This window comes from Odocoileus virginianus, chromosome 25 (genome assembly GCF_023699985.2).
Source record: "Odocoileus virginianus isolate 20LAN1187 ecotype Illinois chromosome 25, Ovbor_1.2, whole genome shotgun sequence".
NCBI classification, from domain to species: domain Eukaryota; kingdom Metazoa; phylum Chordata; class Mammalia; order Artiodactyla; family Cervidae; genus Odocoileus; species Odocoileus virginianus.
This window is the reverse complement of record NC_069698.1, coordinates 7,497,529-7,506,051: the sequence shown is the minus strand read 5'-3', so window position 1 is coordinate 7,506,051 and position 8,523 is coordinate 7,497,529. Positions and strand designations below refer to the sequence as shown.

At 40.8% G+C, this 8,523-nt stretch overlaps 1 pseudogene; it reads right to left on the bottom strand.

Annotated features, from left to right (window-relative positions):
- Positions 1 to 7,220: 7,220 nt before the first annotated feature.
- Positions 7,221 to 7,921, bottom strand: LOC139031088 (ferritin light chain pseudogene; annotated as a pseudogene).
- Positions 7,922 to 8,523: the final 602 nt, after the last annotated feature.

Here is an 8,523-nt window from a genome sequence, read left to right as displayed (position 1 = left end):
GGTGTTGATTTCTGGTCCCTTCTCTTTTTTCTTTGATTTTTGTTGACATTTTTAATGGATACATTTTAATAACCTCTCAAGAAGACTAGTGCCACATTATCATTATTTTATTTTATAGCCAAATAATCAGTTTAGATTTATTGAGACAGATACAAATATGTAGAAATAAAACATATAAATGAAAGTTAAAATATGGCATTTTCAAAGTGCCATGTATAAACTTAATCATCTAAAATCTACATATTTCATAAATATCTGTAAGAAAATAATTTTGACATGTATATTATAATGGTGATGTAAATACACACGGAATTTAACCTGTTTGACTGTCAGAACCCGTTAATCCACAGCTATTCATTGAGCTTCTATGTTCCAGAGACTACTCTTTGTAGAGGGGATAGGAGAGGATAAAGGCTTAATGCCTGCCCCCAAGAAGGTCACACGCCGAGGAGGACTCAGACACAACAAACAGACATACATTCATGCTGTAGAAGAACACGAGAAAAGGGTGCCTAACGTGATGACTGAAGTCTGAACAGGACTCCGGGGGAAGAATTAGCGAGGAATTCTAGCCAGGAGGAAGAGTGTGTTCCAGTACTATAGATCAGAGACCAAGGATGATTGAAATAACATGCACTTTAAAAGTTATATTACAAGAGGAAAGGCCCATGGGGCAAAGCTTTAGAGATCATCAGAAACCAGGTCAAGGGGGCCCTATTAAGGCATTTGGAAGACTTCCCTGGTGGTTCAGACGGTAAAGCATCTGCCTACAATGTAGGAGACCTGGGTTCAATCCCTGGGTCGGGAAGATCTACTGGAGAGGGAAATGGTAACCCACTCTAGTATTATTGCCTGGAAAATCGCATGGATGGAGGAGCCTGGCAAGCTACAGGCCACGGGGTCGCAAAGAATCGGACACGACTGAGTGACTTCACTTTCACTTTCATGGGGCAATGGGGAGAGACTGGAGATTTTTAGAAGAGGTGTACAATGCTCAGATTTGCATTATTGTGGATAGTGTAATTCCAAGTTTATGAATTGGGGGTCAATAAGATCAGATGTTAGGCAGCTTTAGTAAAATAAGTCGTGATGGCTTTGGCTTGAGTAATAAGGGGAAGGATGAAACAGTTTGGATAGACAGGTAAAAACCAACACATATGAACTGAAGTGAAGTGAAGTGAAAGTGGGTCAGTCTTGTTCGACTCTTTGAGACCCCATAGACTGTACAGCCTATAGAATTCTCCAGGCCAGAATACTGGAGTGGTAGCCTATCCCTTCTCCAGCAGATCTTCCCAACCCAGGAATCGAACTTCCTGCATTGCAGGCAGATTCTTTATGAGCTGAGCTACCAGGGGAGCCCAGCAGCACAAATAAGACCAGGAAAATATTTCTTTGGCTAAGGAGTGAGTGATATTTAGTAAATATGATTGCCAGAAAACTTTCCAAGGAAGATTTCCCCTTTAACACTTTGTTTCTTCTGTGTGCAAAAAGTATTTTTTTTTCATTATGTTTAAACTGATAAAATTGATAAAATTTACTAATGTCTACTGATTCTAGCACCATGAGGAAATTTGTTTATTATTCATCACAAAACAATCTTTACCATTATTTGTCAGCTGTTGTGTAAGTTAAGAAAAGAGTGACGTGTTTAAAAATTATGAACATTATGATTTTGTGTACATATTAGACCTTATTTTAATGATATAATCTTGCTAGAAAAGAATGTGTTTCATAGACCTCTTTGAAAACATTTCCTAAAGTCTACCTTTATCACATAATCACATCCCTCTTTTTATAATGACTTTTGTTGGTAAAAATAGAAAAGCAGAGATTGAATTCTAGTCAGTGATAGTAAGTTAACCATACATGGCTCAGCTAGTTTTTGTTACTAAGCAAAATGAATGAGGTATTGTCTTTTTCTTGCTTAAGACTGAAAGCTTTTATATTGTACATGTACATTAGTGAACCATTATATTCTGAGAAATTATTGGCTTTTTCTTTGCAAAAAAATGGCTATAACTTTGGCTACATTTTATTATATATCATTTTAAGAAATGAATTATGGGCCCTATTACTGCCATTTTTAAGAAAGTTCTCTTATCCTTATTCTTAAAAACAATCTAAATGAAATACAGGTCTGAAGTTAATTGCAGTCACCTGTCATTTTCCTTTGCAGAATGCAACATAACTCTTACAGGATTATATAAGGACCATGTAGATCACTATTTAGTAGAAGGGGAAAGCAACTACATTGAATGAGAAAGGAATCCCCCTCCCCATCAAGCTGTCCTCTATTCTTGGCCTTCTGCATCCTTCCTTGTAGCATTTAATATCATGATTCCTCTGTAATGATGCTTTACATTCCTACAAGATAATAATAATATTTGTATTTAGAAACCTTCCTGCCTAAAAATTATATCTGAAAGTCCAAAGACAAGCCTACAGGTTCAGGTGATTTTTTAAAATAGAGGGAGAGAATATGATTTCTGTGGTTTCTTAACCATGTGATATAAAGTGTATATCCCGAAGCAGGTATATGGCATGAAAAATTTGTGTTGAGAATCATTTGATAATAAAAATCATGTAGATTTCAATTATTTTAAGGAGATATATATATTGTTATTTAAGTAAAAGTCAAGCAGTTTCTATGTGAAATTATTCTTTTTAAGTGACTTGGCACATGCTACTTGATATATATGACTGCTTCAGTTGCTAACTTCCCATGTACCACTGTGGGAAGGTTGAACTCAATTGTGTATAATAACATTGTATCATTTATAAAAAATTCTTCTTTTATGAAAGGTGTTGTCTTAAAGCTTATGAAATTTCTTTAATAAGAAATGAAGTCTGGAAAGTAAACATATGTTCCTTGAAAATTCATTAAGTAGGCCTAATTTCTTATGCAGTGCCACATTCTTGCAACATGATGAAGAAAATTAGAGCAAAAAGATTTGACAAGTTTGAGCAGCTGATCAGTCAGTCAGTCAGGTCAGTTGCTCAGTCATGTCCAACTCTTTGCAATCCCATGGACTGCAGCATGCCAGGCTTCCCTATCCATCACCAACTCCCAGAGCCTACTCAAACTCATGTCCGTTGCGTCAGTGATGCCATCCAACCATCTCATCCTCTGTCATCCCCTTCTCCTCCCACCTTCAATCTTTCCCAGAATCAGGGTCTCTTCTAATGAGTTGGTTCTTCACATCAGGTGGCCAAAGTATTGGAGCTTCAGCTTCAGCATCAGTCCTTCCTTTGAATATTCAGGACTGATTTCCTTTAGGATTGACTGGTCGGATCTCCTTGCAGTCAAAGGAATTTTCAACAGTCTTCTCCTATACCACAGTTAAAAAACATTAATTCTTTGGCTCTCAGCTTTCTCTACAGCCCAACTCTCACATCCATACATGACTACTGGAAAAACCATAGCTTTGACAAGACAGATCTTTGTTGGTAAAGTACTGTCTCTGCTTTTTAATATGCTGTCTAGGTTGGTCATAGCTTTACTTCCAAGGAGCAAGTGTCTTTTAATTTCATGACTGCAGTCTCTATCTGCAGTGATTTTGGAGTCTCCCAAAATAAAGTCTCTCACTGTTTCCATTGTTTCCCCATCTATTTGCCATGAAGTGATGGAACCAGATGCCTTGATCTTAGCTTTCTGAATGTTGAGTTTTAAGCCAACTTTTTCACGCTCCTCTTTCACTTTCATCAAGAGGCTCTTTAGTTCTTCTTCACTTTCTGCCAAAAGGGTGGTGTCATCTGCATCAGTTCAGTTCAGTCGCTTAGTCGTGTCTGACTCTCTGAGATCCCACAAATCACAGTACGCCAGGCCTCCCTGTCCATCACCAACTCCTGGTGTTTGCTCAAACTCATGTCCATCGAGTTGGTGATGCCATCCAGCCATCTCATCCTCTGTCGTCCTGCCCCCAAATCCCTCCCAGCATCAGGGTCTTTTCAAATGAGTCAGCTCTTTGCATCAGGTGGCCAAAGTATTGGAGTTTCAGCTGCAGCATCAGTTCTTCCAATGAACACCCAGGACTGATCTCCTTTAGGATGGACTGGTTGGATCTCCTTGCAGTCCAAGGGACTCTCAAGAGTCTTCTCCAACACCACAGTTCAAAAGAATCAATTCTTCACTCCTCAGCTTTCTTCACAGTCCAACTCTCACATCCATACCTGATGACTGGAAAAACCATAGCCTTGACTAGACAGACCTTCATCGGCAAAGTAATGTTTCTGCTTTTTAATATGCTATCTAGGTTGGTCATAACTTTCCTTCCAAGGAGTAAGTGTCTTTTAATTTTATGGCTGCAGTCATCATCTGTAGTGATTTTTGAGCCCCCCAAAATAAACTCTGACACTGTTTCCACTGTTTCCCCATCTATTTGCCATGAAGTGATGGGACCAGATTTCATGATCTTAGTTTTCTGAATGTTGAGCTTTAAGTAAACTTTTTCACTCTCCTCTTTCACTTTCATCAAGAGGTGTTTTAGTTCCTCTTCACTTTCTGCCATAAGGGTGGTGTCATCTGCATATTTGAGGTTACTGATATTTCTCCTGGCAATTTTGATTCCAGCTTGTGTTTCTTCCAGCCCAGCGTTTCTCATGATGTACTTTGCATATAAGTTAAATAAGCAAGGTGACAATATTCAGCCTTGACGTGCTCCTTTTCCTATTTGGAACCAGTCTGTTTTTCCATGTCCAGTTCTAACTGTTACTTCCTGACCTGCATACAGGTTTCTCAAGAGGCAAGTCAGGTGGTCTAGTATGCCCATCTCTTTCATAATTTTCCACAGTTTATTGTGATCCACACAGTCAAAGTCTTTGGTGTAATCAATAAAGCAGAAATAGCTGTTTTTCTGGAACTCTCCTGCTTTTTTGATGATCTGGTGGATGTTGGCAATTTGATCTCTGTTTCCTCTGCCTTTTCTAAAACCAGCTTGAACATCTAGAAGTTCTGTGTTCACATATTGCTGAAGCCTGGCTTGGAGAATTTTGAGCATTACTTTACTAGCGTGTGAGATGAGTGCAATTGTGCGGTAGTTTGAGCATTCTTTGGGATTGCCTTTCTTCAGGATTGGAATGAAAACTGACCTTTTATGGTCCTAAGGCCACCGCTGAGGTTATTGTTATTCTTCTGGCAATCTTGAATCCAGCTTGTGCTTCACATCCAGCCTGGCATTTTGCATGATGCACTCTTTATATCAGTTGAATAAATAGGGTTACAATATATAGCCTTGATATATTCCTTTCCTGATTTGGAACCAGTCTGTTGCTCCATGTCCAGTTCTAACTGTTGCTTCTTGGCCTGCATACAGATTTCTCAGGAGGCAGGTCAGGTGGTCTGGTATTCCCATCTCTTTAAGAATTTTCCACAGTATCAGCACAGAAACTGTTCTAATCATTGCCAGCCTCTTTAATGTCTTCAACTACATAATTGACTTTTATGATGTGCTCATTGCATCATCCCAACTGAGAATAGGAAGCATGTGACCAGTGGGAAGCCCATCCTTGTTTTCTAGGAGTACAATTCCACTAGCCTGAAAGGAGTGGTATAGTATTAAATATGACATGGGGTCCTTTTGTGTCTTCAGCTTTAGAGAGTTTAAGCTCACTTGCATCATAGTTGTAGCCCATGTGATGATAAAAGAAAAAAAAATAGCATAGAATAAAAATATGATTATCTGTTCCCATTTTGTTGTTGATATTTGCATGTTTATGATGGAAGTGAACCATGAAAATATCTCATCTCTTTCAAGATTGTCAACAATGTTCCCCATAGCAACAACTTCTTGTTTCCTTTAGACAAGAGTAACCAAGACAACCTCACCATTATGAACATGGTGTATGTATAGCTACTATCAGAAAGAAAATAGATGTCCATTTTGGCAGACTGTGATTTGATAGTTTTTCTGCTACCCAGAAAATTATTCCTACATTCAAAGACACTGCCAAGTCTTTAGACAAAAAAGAAATTCACTGACGTGGCCTTTTGTGCACCAACCCCAGATATATCTTTTAAACATCTGTTTTATAATTTTAAAAAAGGTACCAAAGTATTCATGTCAATAGGATGCAGAAGCAAGCATTGGAAGGGCCATTGAGGAGAGAGCTATTATATACTGAGATTACATTGTCTCCTGTGAAATAATAGTGAAATCTACTATTTCTCTTGTGAAAGTTACTTTGGCTGCAGCAGTAGGAAGTGTAAACCTCATTGTCTACATTATCAGCCCCAGAAAAGTTTGGGAGAAAAAAAGGGGCATTCAGATGCCAAGAAGATACTGTTCCAGCTCTTTTTCCATTACACTGAGAATTTTTCATCTTCCAGTGATCCCAGTCTAGATCCTGTTAAGTGAAAGAAAGGCAATCAGAATCCTTTTCTTATATGCTATATGTGTAGGAGCTGTAGACAGCATTGTATCTATAAAGGGAAATATATGTGCATATGCAAACACACACACACACATACACTCACACAAACATACAACCAGGAAACACCTATAATCATTTCAAAGGCAAAATATAGGAAGACCAGAAAGAAGGGGGAAAAAAAAAGGATGAAAGATGTCCTATGGATAGTCTCTCTAGAAAGAGATATTTAATTGTATCTCCAAATTTGAGTCAAGTGAGGAATTAAGACATATGTATCAAAGCACAGTGACTGCTAAGATTTGATAAGTATAAATAATAAAAGACCACTGTAACTGCAGTATAAGTGAGAATAAAACAATTAGATAAATACTTAAATGGAATTAGGAGGAAATGGGTTAGAGCTCGGGGATGCATTTTCCTTCACTTTCTAAATAAAACTGATTTGTAACACATCGCTGCAACACTGGCCCATCCAGGAGCTGTAACTCTGGTCTGTCCATTGCTTCAAATTTTTGTCGGGATGAGACAGAACTGAGGAAATCACAAACTCCGCCAACATCTAGGGTGCTGTTTCTCAGATTTAACCTGGCTGAAACAACCTCAGCTCGCCCCTGCAAGGAGGAGGCCAACAGCAGAAGCCCAACTCAGTGAAAGCTCCTGCAGTGGAAGCTGAAGGTGAAGAAAACCCATCTCAGGGAAAATGACAAGAAGCCCAGTGTGCTGGGAATCAGGACAACAGAAAACAAACTCAGCCAAAAGTGCACGCAGCTGTCTCAAGATTCCAGAAGACCTCCGGTTAAGAAAGCAGGTTCTCACTCTTATGACCGGAAGGATGTATGCCTAACAAAATCTTTTTTTTTTTTTTGCTGCAAAAAGCTTTATTGTTTCCATTTGGTCCAAGGCTTGAAAGAGGGCTCCAGGATGTTAAAAAGCTGCCTAGTAGCTGCAGAGAGGGGCTTCAGGCAGCCCTGATGTTAGGTGGGTTCTTCAAAGGCCACTGGTCTCCAGAAGCTCCTAGTCGTGCTTGAGGGTGAGCCTCTCGAAGAGATACTCGCCCAACCCAGCCTGGGGACCAGCCAGCCTGCGGAGGTTGGTCAGGTGGTCACCCATCTTCTTGATGAGTTTCACTTCCTCATCTAGGAAGTGGTTCTCCAGGAAATCACAGATGTGGGGGTCTCCGCGGGCAGAAGCCAGGCCATGCAGATCCAACAGGGCTTGATTCAGGTTCTTCTCTACGAGAAGGGCGGCTTCCATAGCGTTCTGGGTTTTACCCCACTCATTTTGAGATGGCTTCTGCACGTCCAGGAAGAGGGCGCGGCCGCCACGCTGGTTTTACAATTTCAAGAGACGCTCCGCGCCCTCGCGCTTCTCCTTGGCCAATTCGCGAAAAACGTGACCCACACCCTCCAGAGCCACATCGTCGCGGTCGAAATAGAAGCCCAGAGAGAGGTAGGTGTAGGAGGCCCGCAGTTGCATGTTAACCAGGCGGTTGACGGCGGCCTCCACCTCGGTAGAATAATTCTGACGAATCTGGGAGCTCATGATTGGTCGGTAACAAAATCTTAATTCCTTTACAATCTCTCATCTCTTGTTTCCTGGAACCACCCCCCACCCGCCACCCCCCTCACTGTGTACAGCTAAGCTTCAGTGGGTGCAATTGCCCGAGCGGGTGAGGGTTCTTCTCTCCTTAATCTTCTTTATGCCAGGGATTTGGCCAATGAAAATTGTGAGCACAGGTCAGGCATTTAGCAGATTTTCTGGCAGGTTATGAAGGGGATTCCTCAGCACATTTTTCCCACTGCTTTCCCCTCCTCTCCTTTAGCTCCTCTCTCCCGGGACTTGAGCCCAGCCAAAACCTGTGATGCCTGGCTCAGGACCTAATGAAGCTCAAGCTCTGATGTCTCACTGCAAAACTTTAGTGAGAGACACAGCGATAGGCAAGAGGTGGGTTTGTTCGGATTTACTGAGAAGCACTCTGCAGGGTGTGGACCGTTGCAGAGGGAAAGTGCTGCTGTGGCCATGGAATGTGGTCTGGCTAGTTTGTTTGAGCTGGGTAAATTCCTATGCTGATGAGTGAGAGAATCATCCCAACCGTTGGGAAAACACCCATTCCTCTGTCTTTTGACAGTGCCTTGCAACTGTCCTGCCACCTCT